This window comes from Homalodisca vitripennis, chromosome X, assembly GCF_021130785.1.
Source record: "Homalodisca vitripennis isolate AUS2020 chromosome X, UT_GWSS_2.1, whole genome shotgun sequence".
In the NCBI taxonomy this organism is placed as follows: Eukaryota; Metazoa; Arthropoda; class Insecta; order Hemiptera; family Cicadellidae; genus Homalodisca; species Homalodisca vitripennis.
This window is the reverse complement of record NC_060215.1, coordinates 40,416,837-40,433,623: the sequence shown is the minus strand read 5'-3', so window position 1 is coordinate 40,433,623 and position 16,787 is coordinate 40,416,837. Positions and strand designations below refer to the sequence as shown.

The following is a 16,787-nucleotide window of genomic DNA, read 5'->3' as shown; positions in this document are numbered from 1 at the left end:
CAATCAGGCTCTACAAAAAAGGTAACGAGATATTCCAATCAGAATTTCTAAAAGGTGTTACTAATTTTTTTTTATTATGTTACGTTTTAAATTTATAGCTTATTAAGCGGTTCGTGATTAAATTTTATTTGGCGAAACTGCATAATATATTTTACTTCACTCAAATAAATCACGGTATGGCTACAAAGTACAGCTAAATATATTAGTTACTTCAAGTTTCAATATGCTGAATTGCTGGCTAAAGCCTTATACCACGTATATTCAATATTTTTTTAAAGTGTTAGAATCCAAACAAAATTGCTCACTTTATCAGTTTACAATTTGGTAATATCAGAGTTGCGCCGGTTACGTGTAAGTTTATTGGCTATATTTGTGAAATTAAAGACAATACTACATTTTATAAGTTTGGACTGATATAGCTTGATTTATTTAGAATTTCCTAATATTTTGAAATTTAAAACTTTCTGGAAAATTTATGCAAATTTTATTTTTACAAGCGATTTAAAGGACCCATTAATAAAACTATCAATGAATTTAAAATTAAATTAGCCTGTAAATTGTTAAACATTTGTTTCGAAATCAATACTTACGTCCGATGCCAACAGAAAACTCCTGACACTTCAAGAGATGTGCCTCACTGGACGGTCGCGCGACTACTGAAGACCTGCATCAGAGGCGAGAAGCGGCACGGCTCGGCGTACGCTATCTTTACGTAACCGGCACGGCACTTAGCACTGGCACTACGCTCGTTATGTAACACGTGAGTACAGTATGCTGTGCAGCGTAGATCGTTATGAATCATTCATTCACTCTTCCACGTTCGGAAAAGAGTAGTTGACCTATCAGAAGGAGGGGCGGTAGAGATGCTCAACAAACCGAACTGAAATAGAACGGGTAAATATAGTCTTTCCACCTCTCTGACGCCGAGAGACTGCAGTTCGACTCGTTATGTAACAGACACCCTGCAAAAACTCGCAAAATGTGATGTCGCGGCTGCCCCTTGTGCGTGGGAGTGGCGTCCTGTACAGCAACTGAGGATCTTCTTCACTTATGTACTGTGTGTACCTCCAACCAGTTGCTAGTTTACGAGACAAATATTTAACACTGCTTTCGACAATATGTACAGTCAGAATGCAACTTGTTTTGAAGAATTTGTTGGAAAATAACTATCAAAATAAGCTCCCATATGTCTGAATAAGGCGTGAAACGTCGTTGATAAAATAAGGGTCAGGAGTAGATTGCGGTTACTGAAGAATGGACGGCTGTGTGAGTTTAGTGACTCAGTTGGTTGGTGTCATTAAACCACAATTACGGAATAGTCATTATTGTTGTTAAATTAATCTACAGACCAAACTCTAACAATGATAGGATTGGAGCTATATTTAAATTCTCCAGTGTAAATGTTTCTTACGGGGATTTCACGATATTGTCACTTACACGATTTCGTCCCACTTAATTGAGTGAGAGTTGGACGACAGGGTTTATACAATTTAAGGCTGTTTGAATCTTCTGCCACGCACGTATTCCAAATGGGTATGCTAGATCAGGCGCCAAATCTTGTATACTTATTTTTTGTTTAAGAAACCCTTACCAATTACCAATTACTTTATTCGCATCCTTCACTCGATTGGGTCGGCTGATAAAATATTTCGTTATTCAAGAACTACAATGTCATTGTTGTTGCACCAGCCTCAGTGACTTGTAGTATTTTATTTATTAAACAGTGAAATGATTAGAGAAATTAATTTATAATCTGTTGACATTTCCAATGAATAGTAGTGGGTGACGCTTCAAGTTAATCTGAGAACTTGGCATGTGTTGCCAACTATCACTTCCAAGTACGAAACTGTAACTTCTCGCCAAGTGAGGCCCTACAAGAAAATGTGAGGCAGGTCTCCGAAACATGACTAGTGTTAGAATATATATTTACCCAAAATTAAATATACCGAATTTTAAACCACATTATTGGTTACCAAAAATTTAATTTAGGAAATCAATGAAATGATCTCGCAATATCATTAAAAAAAATGTTAACAACTTAATTGTTTTAAGCCAAGTCAGAAAGAAAAATTATCTTAGTTCCCAAGTTTATGCGGCTGGTATAATGAGCATCTCTTAACTTTTCCGGTTTCCACCGCATTGCAACATTTCTAATACAACTAGACTAGTTAAACCAGTTTTGGAAGTTCAGTTTCAACTTGAAAGAAGATAGATCCCCTGTGAGGCCGAAATTTCTCTAGATTCTAAGTCTGATCTAGCCAGAGCCGGAATATGTATTAGTTACTCGTAACAACATTTGTGTGTCAGCTTAGACATAACCATTTTAGTACGACAGTATTTTCATCTTCTGACTAGGCTGAGACGCACGTAACAAGTATTCAGAAGGAAAACTTAGTATGATTAAAATATCCTGTAGTAGGCAAGATAATATTTATATTAATACTTATTTTGTTCACTGTCAATGGCACTGCGATGAGCAGCAGGAAAACGTGTGAATAATCTGACATACTATATCAGTGAATACGGGACCCATCAGTGAATGACCCTCCGAACTGAGCATTTAATTTGCTCCAATTAATGGTGGATCCGGAGGCCGTAATCTCAATGAAGAAGAATGCGATGCTAATGATCAGTCCACGAATCAATTCTAAGCTTTCGTTTAGCAAGAGCTAAACGAAAGCTTGGGTCTATTTATGCCAAACTCAAAGGATAAACTCATAATTCTTTATATCAAGGTCAATAATTATCAGCGTGAAACAGTGTTTGAAACTGAATTCTTCTGGGCTAGATCAATTGCGTTTGAATCTATCTGGGGTAGTAAATTATTGTAAACATAAATTTACTTCAAGTATTCAAAATGACTGTAAAGACCAGAAAGAAGTTATATTTTTATCACATTTTATTGGTACCTTAATTAACTGATCAAACTAATTTGCCATCACATATTGATCCTACATTTGTTTTACTATTTCAAGAATATTTGTATTGTAGACGTTTAAAACATATATCTCATTGCATTAAAAATTAAACAGGAATAGACAATTTTTTTATTACAAAAGCACAAAAAACTTTCACAAGTCTGTGGAAATTATTGAAAGCGGAGACCCAAGTCATTAACTTATATTTTTCAAGTAGTTTTATGATTTTAAATACATTTTCATTGTTGACTATGAATACAAATAAACTAAAGATCAGCCTTATTACTTTATTATGAAGGCTTTAAAAATAACAGTAAAACGTACAAAATATTTCAACTAATTTTCAACCAGCTAGAATAGTGAAAAACGAGTATTCAGCTATATTTGGGTGAATAGTACTTGAGAAAAGTTCGTTGTATACCTTTCCTTATATGTGTAAAACTTTCGTTATAGCTAATAAGTAGAGATGTAGTCTGAATCACTAAAAGTCATATGAATTCAAGAGTTCAGGAGTTGAAAATCTCTACGGAATAACTGTGTTGAAAAGAAACTCACTGGCGTTTTGATAATGCTCAGCATCATGCTCGGTTTCTCTGCGCTACGAGATAAGTTCTCTTCCAAAGATCAAGTTTGAACAAATAGGTTCCCTTTTTGTGGACGTCTAATTTAAATTTTGGATAGTTTTGCTCGTACTCCTCATACGACCTTCGATGAGTATATATATCCCTCGCAAAATAGTTAAAGTTTTTAAGGACCTTTGTGCTTTATCTCATGTCAATCGGCTGGCAATCGTACATGGGTGAGCGGCAAGAGAGCCAGGTCAGAGTGGTGTCGCCAATAAGGAGTGGGGAGAACATCCATAAGTCTTCTACCATAAAGGGTCGAGCCACAACAGTTTTACAGCTTTAAAATGTGGCGAATAGAATACTATGATTATGTTCATTTAGTTTACAACAATGTTCATTTAGTTTAGTTCATTACTAAAAATGTGTTGTGTTTAGAATAGTTAAAAAAGCAATGTTTATTTATATTTTTAAGTAATTTTTTACTTGTCCTGTGGTTCACAAAAACTTGTAAAACATATACAGTTTCATTAACTAACCATATACATCATCTAAAGAAAAAAAGAATAGTGTAACATTATTTCACTTGCAACCGGTTTGATATGGTACCGGTATTTGATTTCAATACTCTATTACTGCTACAGTTGTCTCGTTAGCATTTACAGAGTTTCTCTTTACTAATTCACTGCATAAAACTGATCTGATAACAGTTTAAAAGACTGCATAGCTGTGGCGTAGCCTGGGCGTCCGCCTCACACATGGTGACGGCCTACTTTCCATTTTATTTGCAGCTAAACTACACAATTTTGTACCCTTATATAGTGTATTTTATATAGGTAATACATATTTTCGCAACCCTGTTACTCGTTACTGGTTAATATAAGTTACATCCGATGTTCTTGGAACTAAATTCTTGGCGGATTAATAACCTAATTGGCACGCGTATTACTTTTTTCTCTCGTAAACTTTGTAGCTGCCTTTCCCCGCTGCCGAGTAATATGTCGCGCGCCTTGTCCGCGAGTTCAACCGAGTCTCTGATTTTAACTTAGTATCTCTGATTACAACTTCGAGTGCTTTAAGACTTCTAATCTACTAATCTACTGCAATGTCGACCCAAGATGCTGACTCCCGTGCTTGTGAGTCAACATGTATTCCAAGGAACTTTGAAGAATAGAATTCATCCAATAATGTATCTTGCAACCATAGGCAGGACCACTCTCAATGTTTATAGAGTACATTGAAAAGTTCAGGATATTTAACTTTGATGAGTTTTTTTTTAAGGGAAGTCAACTTTAAAGTTTTACAATCATTAAGTTCCCATAGAACATTGGAACCATTAGTCCCACCCTTATGATATCATTTAGTTCATTATCACTCTATTCGGTAGCAACGTGGCAGTACATTATGTTTAACATCTAGAAGTGGTGCTTTTATGTTCATTTGCCACAATTAAACATATAAGTAAACTTTGATAATCGAGTATTCATCACTACGACCTCAGTGGGATCCAACCCTATGTGTTTCGTACATTCGGTGCAGGTTATTAAAATGAAAAAACAAGGGGACTGGGATGGTCCATTTGGTCAAAAATACCGATTTTTTGTTTTTTACATTTTTTAAATCTATGTTTTGTCTTCTTTAATTTGAAACAATTAGAACAAACTTCTGAGCAATAATAAAATAATTATGTGCATTTTTTTAATGCTGTGCACGCTTTTCTGGCTCGTAAACCTGCGCCGCGCGAGTACTGAGAAGTTACTTAACACTACATTGTTATTGTACTTTATTATAGTAGGTCTACCTATTTCTAAATAAACATTTAGAATTAGGTGATAAACAAAATTAAACCCATCTTCAAAGATTTATCTTCTCCTGTGCTCTTACAAAAGTGTCTGCATGGTGGCACCCAAAATCCTTGTGAGTCGCTCAACAGTGTGATCTGGAATAGAATTCCAAAGTCTAATTTTGTGATGATTTCTACACTTGAGTTTGGTGCTTATGAGGGTATAGCTACTTTTAACAATGGAAACATTACTAAATGTAAAATACTAGTCAAATTAGGAATCACACCGGGCATTAATTGCATAAAAACCTTGAAATCCATCGACGAAACGAGAATCGAAGAAGCAGAGAAAGCTGTAGAAGAAATTAGAAAAAAAGTTCCGTAAGACGCAGCAGTTGGCTAAAAGTAAGTTGGAGGACCAGTTTGAGGAGCAGGAAGACCCAGATCAGCCTTCATATGGTGCAGGGATGTATTAAAGTAAACAGAATCCTCTGTGTTATAGCAATATATGTTTTACTCGCGATTCCCGAACATTTGTGTTTTTTTTTTTAATATGTACCTGTATCTCAAAAACTATAAAAGATAAAAGCATGATCTTTTTGTTTTATTCCACATAATATGCCTTACATTTTGAACAGACAACTTTTTGAAATACTGCTTGAAAAAAAAAAATTATATCTGATTATATGAGGAAAAAATAACAAAATTATATAACATTAAACAGAAAATGGTCTTAACTAATGTGTATAATTTACTCTAATACAAATTAAAAGCACATTAGATTAGACTTACTGAAATTCCATCATGCCAATAGACACCCTAATATATACGAGTACAACATTTCAGAACTTGATTACGACTATAACTATGTTTTATGGCAATGTTACAAAATGAGTAATTTGAGAGAGTATATAACAAAACAGATAGATGGCTACGAGACGGTCTACAATATCGATAAATAAAAGGTTTTTATTAGGAGCGATGCTAACTCACCGACGTCGTCCTAGTTTCAGGCCAGGCACACGGTTCGGAACCTTTAACTTGGATCTCGGAGCTCCCATTGATCGACCGATGTCCATGGGTAAGACGGCGACACCTCTATCAGTCCACAACAGTCAGTGGCATCGGGGTGGAACACGTGGTTAAAGGGATTCCATCTATTAGGCAAACACTAACGGGGTTCAAAGATAGTTCCAATGCGACACTGCTGGAGTCCACGTCCTTCCTATATACCTTACTAAACGACGAGACGTCATGCCATGTCAATAGGCCAGAATGAGACGATCTCCTGATCTGACCTCAGGGATAAAAGTCCAAGTCTGACCAGTTTATTTATTGTTTTGCACTGGGAATATAATTGGCAAATTAACTATTTTATTTTAAGTAATGAAACTAAAGCTTACTCAACCCAAAGATATTAAATATAAATATTACATACTAAACCATGGCGATTGATAAAGCGCGAGATAAGCGCATTGGTTCTTCACCACTTGTCAGCAATAAATAGGCGTGGTTTGGCTTCAACTTCTGTAATTTCCCTTATATGAGAATGCCTGGTCTATTTTTTTTTGTGGACGATCGGCAAATATCGTAAGACTCAGACGCAAAATACCTTCGTATAAAATAAATTCCGATTAATTGTTTATTCAGTAGGTCAACCAACAAAGGAAAAGGCTCGTCTAAGGATTACAAAATACAAAACCGTACCTGAGTTGTAAGAATTTCTCAGCAATTACTGATTACCAAATTTCAATACAATGCAAATCCAGTTCAAATAAATAATTTTGATTTCGATACATCGATCATTTAAATTTTGAAATTATGTTTTGATCAGCAAACAATAGAAATTGAAAGTTCTCCAAATTAGAAGTGGCTCAGTATTTTAGAACTAGAGACAGAGACAACTTATAGAACTAGTTAAGAACTAATTCCCTACCCAATTGATAGGACAATACCACTTGGATTTTTAAGAAGAGGCCAGTAATTGTTTTTAGCCCTATTCTACCCGTCCGCGTCCCCATGGACTTAATGGTCTTTGTAAGGAGCAAAGTTGACAGCACCGTGATTTGAATATTGTTGCCACCGGCCATCCAAGAACGATTATGCATCTTCAATTTGCTCAATCATCACACCTCACTTACCTTAGCTAATAAATTTTTAATAAAGGCGAAATCCAAGTGTGATTCTTTTATGGATCATTCTATATGGACTAATTAGTTAGAACGTTTCCGAATGTGTTTGCAATATTCTCATCGTACTTTTTAATGTTTGAAAATTGACATATTTTATGAAAAAAGTATTCTAGTCGAAATATCGAAAATATCAAGTTGCACGACTATAATTTGTAAGTTGTGATTTATCTTAGTATTACTTCTAAAAACAAGATCCTTTGCTCTTCATTCTGTTTTTGGCGATTTCTACATTTTTTACGAATACATGATCTCAGGACCAAGAGCACATTAGGGATTCGTCTGTGATAATCGAATTCTTTCCGATCCCGAACTCCTGAGGTCAAAACTGGACAAGCACTTCTCACTCAAATACTGGATGACGGCTGACTCTTCGTAACCTGGGTCGTCAAAGGACGTTCATCTGTCTTATATGCTCTTTTCTTCCCTTCCTATGCTATTTTATCTTTTTCAGTAGCTGATTTAGTGTCTTATTGAATGTGGCATGGTTATGAGTGTTTTATGTATGCATACATTTTGATTGACCATCGATGAGCCACAAAAGGAAAGTAAATATAACAAAATTGTGTGTTTGATTATTTTTTCATTTATAAAAGTAATACATCAGTACCTTGCTATATGAGTTTGACAACTGCAGCCTTTACAGCTTAACTTCACCGTTCTTAATCAAGAAGATTGTGAAAAGAACTTACAAGGTACTTTTGGTGTTGAAGCAAAGGTTCCGAAATGAGCAGAATATTATTGTCAATAAACAAGTCTTATACTAGTTCAGCTGCACTTCAATCCTCCTTTAATCCTTCATTTTAAAGGGATTTGGTAAATACAATTGAAATCTACAAAAAGGGGTATTAAGCAAAGTTACTGGTAAAAAAGTGTTAGTATATAAATACTGGAGGTCCTTGTGTTTTATTTATTATGGATTAAAATAAATTGAACGCCTATCACCTGGTCCCTTTTTGATCAAAATAACACAAAATTTTCAACCTTAACCATCTTTGATGAACATTTAAGAGGTTGATAACATCATAACCGAATGAATAGTATTAAATCTTGGAGATATTCCTACTGAAGGTTCCAAGCATTTTTGCATACTATTAGCCACTACATAGGACCCTTTAGCTTGTCATGACTGTGAAAACGACAAAATCTCAATTTATAAGGATGCTCCAAAATTTACCTTTTCTCCACGTGAAAACTAACCATACGTACTTTATGGAGATTCAAATTTCAAGGTTTGACCTTCAACCAACCCTGCATACTTGAACAGTATGATATTCAAGTGCTTCAAACAAGAACTACCAGTTATATTCTGTTTGTAAATTATCAAGCATTACAAAATCAAAAGTCAATTTTTGGTTATTGGAAACTGAAATAATTATTTGCAGATAGTCTCAATCAATTTTGTGTAAAACTAATAGAATAATAGGATTATTAAGCATGCTCTTGTGTCTGGTATTATAATATGAAGTTATAAGTATATATACTTTACAACTTAGGGTCGGTATTCAATACTGACGTTATACCCACCAACTAATATTACTCATGAGATGTCTCGCCTCTCCTGCGATCAGAATTGAGTCCGTCTTGTGACTGCCTGTGAGGAGAACTAATTAAGTCGATTATTGTTCCAGGAAATGGAGTTTTGCTAGTCGCTATTGTCCTTCTGTCTCCAAGCAGCCACGACCAGAAGAGGCAGATGTCACTCCACGGCCAACATGGAGGAGGCGTGCTAGTACCTCATCTAGGAGGTACAGATCTAGAAAGGACGCGGCGGTTTTGAAGTTGGCCTGAACAACTGCTAAATAAGTTGGCACCACGGGTGCAGGCGCTCATAATGATTCTATAATATCTGACATTAATATCTTCTTGCGAAATCTACAGGAGAATAAATCCTGGTTAAAAGAACACTCACTGGAGGAAAAAAGCAGCTGATATAAATATAAATCACTTGTGAGTCCCTAAGAAAGTACAGTCATCTTTATTGGCTCAGACCCCCTATTTTTAATTATTAGTTCCATGTTTCCCAGTTTTTGAAAGGCTATATAGATGCATTATACTACTAAAAGAGCAAATTTGTAGTCAAAATTTCATGAAATAACCGTGAATATTAATTTTAATATAACACAGCACTACAGTTCCAGAACAAAAATATAATGCGTATTTCTAGGATTGGGGTACATGATTATCAAAGTAATACATCAGTACCTTGCTATATGAGTTTGACAACTGCAAGACATCGCCATTTATGGACTTTGGATATATACAGTGTTATTTCCTTGTAGACCTTGTCAGAGTGGATTCCATGACAAAAATCGTACAGCTTGATTTTGTAACTTTGCAATATGCTGAGAAGAAAAAACTTCTTTGAGTGCTTCATCATGCACACTATTTAGGCAATTGGCTAACCTAATTTACCACATCCCACTATCGCAAACAGATGAGATGCGTTAATCATTAAATTCCGAAATGATTTGCTATCTTATATCACTAAGTAAGATACAACTGTGTAAGAGATGGACAAACAACTCTCTGCCATTTCTTAGCTTAAGAGAAACTAGAATGTTAAATTTTTTTACAATTAAAAGTGGATAAATGAAAATTAAAAATATTTTACAGTAGTTTTCTACGAATCGACACCCATTATATTAGCATTTTTCCACTGTACGACAATTCACAAAATAATTACAGACTAAATTATAAAACTTACAACAGCGATTTTTTTCATTTTTCTGGGCGTGTCATATTTTTTAATTCAATTAAAGAATGTAATTTTTCGGATATACTTGAATTCTAAAAAAACTTTTTCAGTAGACGCTAGTAAAACTACGGGTATCTTCCGTTTGGCAATTTTCCAAAGTGGCCGATCCATATTGCTACGTTTGGTCTTGAAAAGTATGTCATTTGATACAGTGTGAATCCACAGGCATTAACGCGCTTTACTTGTCAAACCCAGCATGCAGTGATTACAAATTTTCTCAGCTTTCGATCTTTCTCTTCTACTTTTTATTGCACGCTTAAAATTCGGGTGTAGCTATTTATTGACTTATTTTCCTTCCGCTTTGTGAGGTATCACATTATAATTTCATCCTAGAAACAATGTCACTCTTACCTTGGACAAATGGTACGGGAAAATTGTGTGGGATATTAATTCTTTAAACCATAACAGGTTTCATTGCATGGTGTGGTGACATATCTTTTACTTAATTCATGTGCATGCCTGTTTACGAAGAAACATCTTCTTAGAAAACTGACTTTACAGTGCATGCATTTACAGTGTGTTCAGGTTCCAAAAAAAGAAAACTAATGTATCCCCTATTTTCGCAGGAACAATATTAATGTAAATCCTATCAACATAATTCCATAATATAATTATAGTTTTAACCGTGAGCAGTACCACTTAAAACATAAAATACTTTTATTCGTGAATACTTTACATCCTAAATTGATCTGAAATCGTTTGAGTATCGCATTATAAAAATCTATGTCCCTTCCTCCCATATTAGACTATTCTTGAATCAAACCGTTTAGATACCCGAGTTTGAAAGCTAGCACATGCTAAATACTGTTCTTGAGTGCCTTATCTTGGAATTATACGAAATAAAGGTGTTCCACAAGGCGATGTTGCCTCGGCAATTCTGGCAGTGCGAATGTTCAAACGAGCAGGCGCCGCGACAGCCGCGGTAAATGAACGAAACCTGCTCATTTAAATCGGAGTTAAAAATTAAACACTCAAGATGATGATTTTAAGAGGACCATAAAAGACCAATATCGAGTTATGAGTTTGCAAAGTTGAAGTTTGTTTAAAAAGCGCCAAAACATGTATGCCTGTTATTGTTATCGAAATAAAACTAGAACTTATTGTTTGTAAATTATTTGCTTTATACGTATAAATTCAAAAAAGTGACTTTTGATGTAACTACCGTTATTATTGGTGTACTGGCTAGTTTATGGCTGACAAAAACAATATTTTTTTATTTCAAAAAACAACGTTCTATGTAAGTTCAGATTGTTATCAAGATATTATTATTCGAAATAGAACTACCTTTTGTAATCATACTCTGAATAATGATAAACATTTTCTCTACAGAGTTGACACGTTTCCCTGTGGCTGAATATCCGAGAATAATAGGTTTGTGGAAATCTGTATCTCAAGATCGCTAAATTTTTCACGGACAACTTTCACTATTGATATTCAACATACAGTATTAGGAATGTAAGTGGGTTTTACTCGATGCGAATGTTGAGTTTAGCTCCAGTTCACCTTCCTCTTACGAGCAGCATCTGGAGCTGTTGCAAACTTGACTCCAGAAATCTGAGTCATGTTTGTTTGAAGGGATCCAAAATTAGTCGACGACGAAGAACGAAGTAGTTCAAAAGGACCCCCCCCCCTTTCACATCGTTTCGAAATCAGCGACGCCCAGACTACGAAAACAGTGCAATCCAGGTGAAGAGGTATTCTCATTGTCTCATCAGTGCACAATTGAGCGAACTACGATGTTGACTGGCACGATCCCAAAACAGAATATGACTCCAGATTTCAAGAGTCAAATCTGAAACAGCATCAGATTTTAGATGCTGCACGTAAGAGGATGGTGAACTAGAACTAAACTCAACATTCGCATTGGATTTTATTGTTAATACCGCAATATCGTACAAGTGTTCATTATTCCTTTTCATTTCGATATTTTTAATACCCTTCTTAGATCCTCCGCGTACACTATTATAATTAGAAATGTTGTAGCGTTTTATATACGAGATTCTTTTAATGTATAAGGTAAATAAATAGATTTATTTTTAGTTATACATGTATATGTATGTTAGTTTAATTTTTTACGAGGTTAAGTGGTAGAGAGGACTTTATAGTCCTAACTTCGCCTCTAATAAAGACATTTTTCATTTCATTTCATTTCATTTCATTTACCCCTTCAGAGACTCTGACTTCACCACTGTGTGGTAAAATCTGAATAATTTTAGATTTTTTGTATTCAATATAATTTTGTAATTTGATGAGTTTACAATCGAACCAGAATACTCGTATATCTAAATAAGGCATAAATGTAGGCAATTTATCACTACCCCCCAACATATCTTACTTTCAAACACCAAAGTGAACTGGCAGTAAGTTTATTTGTTCTCAGAGAGTAATACCTGTTCTTAGCTGAGTGAGCCAATCTAACCGTAGCAGTGGAACAAATCTTTGACGTCAGCTAAAGCCCATAACCCTTATCAGTTAAAAGCTTGAGCGAATCTAATGACTGAGCACCTGACAGTAATATAAAGACCAGATAAAAGCTCTATGAGCACATATGAGTCATTAATGGAAGCTATTAAAAACTGCTAGTTCCTTATTTGAGTCATGCAGGTATCCAGAGGCATATATTATTGCTAATGTTATGTACTTGTGAGTGTTCTCAAGAAAAACAACGAGGAATCTTTAGCTTATTTGGTGTTCCTATACCTTATTTAATTGATTTTTAAACATTTATTATTTCGCTTTAGTAATATTTTCTCTAACAATAAACGTACCATACAGTGCTAGATTATATTTAAATTATATATTATTAATTTTTATAATATTTTATATTATTATTTGGAAAGTAAACGTACCAGAGAACAAAGAACGGTATGCGTGACCAACAAGGCAACTCTCGTTCTTCTTGCATGTTTGCTCAAGTTAGGTGGAAGCATATTAGTCTCTCAGCAGAGGTAGTTTGAGGTATAATATTTGTTTCAGCGAGTTGTGACTTAAATACAATAAATGATGAAGATGTCCCTGGGAAAATTTGTTTAATGAGTTTCTGAGTGAAATATATAACGACATTTACAGGAATTTGGAATTGATTGTCCATGGTTCTCGATCTAGGGATGGATGATCGATAATAACAAAGTCCTAGGTGTTGAATATGCATTTTACATACTAGGAGTAAAAGGATGGGATTAAATTTCAAAATTTTATCATTATTGTTTCAGTAGGATACGCTCTTTGAAAGGTCGAGGACGATGATTACTTCAATTAATACGTAATATTTGGTACGTCGCGTCATTTGATTGTCTCACCAAGTTAGTTTGTAATCTCTGTTCTTAGGACTATTATAGTTTATTTAAAGTTAGTTTTAACTATCAAACTGTACCTCGTGCCCAATCGCTTTCTAAATTTCCAATTGTTAAATTTAAGTAAATAATTAAAATTACAACATTCAAACGAAATTTGATAATGAATTCAGAATAAAGAATGAACATTTTATATTATTATATTGTTAAAAGAATGTATCGCTTTTTGTTAGTGTAAATAAACATGCTTATTTTTGAAATATACAAAAAAGCATGGTAAATTTTATTATGATTTTATCCTGAAATATTTAATGACGTCTTAATACATTCAAAAAAATTTAGAACTTAGTGCTAAACAATTCTGTCAGGTGTAACATATAGTGTACTAATTATCAGGCTATATAACATATGCCAACATTTCACAGACAGTGTTTTTCCTCCAGTTGACATCGCGTTGAAACATTGCTTACGCAAAAGGCAGTCGTGGAAGTCTGCCAAGCCACTCGCATTCGCGTCTTTACGTGACAATTAAGTCTACTGAAAATGCAATAAAAATAGAATTAGTGACTTCAGGTCAACGTGCATTTCACAGATTAGGAAATGGAAGTGAATAGTATATGTCACTCCTTTACCCCTTTCGGAGCTATTCAATTCACGTACCTGACATAACATAAAAAGATATATATTAAAACTTAACAAAATAGTAAAAACCAATATTCATGAGCTTGATGAAATATTATTCAAATTCTAATAAGTGTTTTCAAAAGGCTTATGAAACTTGAAAGATTTATGAAAGTTTTATTAAAAAACTATTCATAAATAAAAAATGTTTTGACCAAATAGTCAAAGCCTTATGTGCTACTAAAAGCATGACTGTAATAGCCATTTTTTGTAAAAAAAAAAAAAAAAATACCTCAAATGTGTGATAACTCTTGAAATATTTATCAAAATTTGTATGAAAAACAATTTTTACATAATAAATTTACAATATAGTCAAATTCATCCTATGTGAATAAGGAGTGAATAATTAAGTGTCCAGTATCTTACGCCTTAAAACCTTATGAAAGAAACCAAGTCTAATAAATTTAATACGATTCTAGAACATTTTAAGCAGGTTTTTTAATTTTTTGCATTATTTACTTCGTACGAACAAAATTGCATTGAATTTTAAAATTATTAAACAACTGTAGCGCTCAAATTGTAGGGGACATATATAAATTTTATTTGAAAGATATTGTAATTAAATTTAAAAATCAGCATAGAATATTGTTATCATGTTTTATAGTATTGGAATTGTTATCATGATTTTCACTATAGTGCATCGTATCTTAAAGACTTTAAATGAGATGAGTTGTCATACCAAATTAATTACTCAAGACATTCTGTAAATATCGAGATTGATCGACAAAATTCATTAACGATAGAAAAGATACCTAGATTTTCGACCATGGTAGAGTTTTATATGAAATAAAGGGTATTAATAAAGAAATATATTCCAAAGAATAAAAGAGGACATTTATTTAGAACAAAACCCTTATTATATATATATATATATATATATATATATATATATATATATATATATATATATTCATGACTTTTATGCAGAAGATTTTATAATTCAATATTAAATAATACAAATGCACAATGTTTTTAGTATAAAGCTAAGAACAGGCCTATGTAACATCTCTTAAAAAATATAATTATGTTTACCAACTAAATCGAATATATATTTGTAATAACATACAGTTGCCCCATGCAATAATTTAAAACTTTAATTCTCATATCTAAATTCTTACTAAATTTTGTTTTATTCTTGTATCGATATTGTAATTTTCTAAGTATATTGGTCAAATTTCTTAATTTAGTTTTCAATTTCTTGGGTTTAGATTTATATAGTAGATAAGTTAAAGAGAACTTATAGAATTATGTATGTCAGTGTTTATATTTGATGAAACTGTTTATGTTTGTATTTATACAACTGAATAAATAGAAATAATTTCATTTTTTTGTACAGTATTTAGGATATTATTTTAGTGGTTGAAAAGATTATTGCGGAAGAAAAAGAGATTTTTCAATTGCTAAAGAATGCATTCTTGAAGTTTTAGTAAGTATTACAGATAATAACACGAGTTTAATCAATTATAATGTTTATTATTTCGGTTTCTAAAAATCAAATCAAAGTTCTGCATGACAATGTGAATTTAATTTATCCATCTTCTGTAAGTGAAACAATATGGAAGTTCTTGAATGTTTTATTACTACAGTATATATAGTTCGAATATTTAATTTACTTTCAAATGAACGTTTGAATTTTTACGTAAACTCCTTTGACAAACCTTTTGTATATAAACATTTTACTTGTACTACTTTGAAATATACAAACCTTTTTTCTAGATCAACATTTCATTTACACATCTTTGATTTTGCTGGGATACATATGATAATAGAAGAAACACATGTGAAAGAATGTTGATTTATTTAGACAAGAAATCGCTTCACTCAAGCGTTGTATGAGTAGTCCCAGGGCGCCGTCGACCTTGAAGCACAGATGAATAATCATCTGAGTAGAAGTTTGAAGCCAACCCGGTGAGCAGGCCCCACCCACTTCAGCACAAATTCTGAAATACATATTATATGTTTTTGCGAAATTTGTGCTTGCTTAGGAAATAAATTAATTCATATTTTTAGTGGGTGGAGACAGAATCACGCTAGCCCCATCAATAAAAAAACAAACATTAAAACCACGTAGCTACTTTGTGCTGAATTTGTGCTGTAATTGTTGGTTCATTATGTCAGCTGTCATTAGGTCCCAACAACTCAAAAAAGTCATATTAAACTTTTTTTCTGAATTTGTGCTGTTTCGTAGAACTGAATTTAAAATATGTGCCACATCACATTCAGCAATTAATAACAACAAACTGTCATGAAACTAACGCCATGATGCTAGTAAAAATCACTATAATAATGTACTATTCCATAGTTCTAAAAGTAAAAAGATTTTTTGCCCTACATTTATTCATTTATACCACTTATAGGTTGAGCTGATTCAATTTATTGTAGCCTTAATTATTGCTTAACAATATTTACTATGTATGTCGTCATTAAACGTCTCTTTTACAAACAAAAACGATCGAAACTTGCAAAGAAACAGTTCTATTAAACTCTTCCTGAAATTTGGTATCAGGGGCAACCCTGCATTGGATTCGCCCTGAACATAACAATTTTTAAAATATCACTGGTATAAAAACGATTATACATTATATATAATCAAAATAAATAA

General features: G+C 33.3%; 1 protein-coding gene across 2 annotated transcripts in view; it reads right to left on the bottom strand.

Moving 5' to 3' along the window:
- Positions 1-812, bottom strand: part of LOC124368951 (alkylglycerol monooxygenase-like) — a 101,451-nt gene extending 100,639 nt beyond the window's left edge. The window contains exon 1 of one of the 2 annotated variants that reach the window (XM_046826518.1): positions 591-812. The gene's annotated coding sequence lies outside the window, so the exon portion shown is untranslated. The remainder of the gene's footprint in view (positions 1-590) is intronic. The other variant, XM_046826517.1, reaches the window with a different exon arrangement.
- Positions 813-16,787: the final 15,975 nt, after the last annotated feature.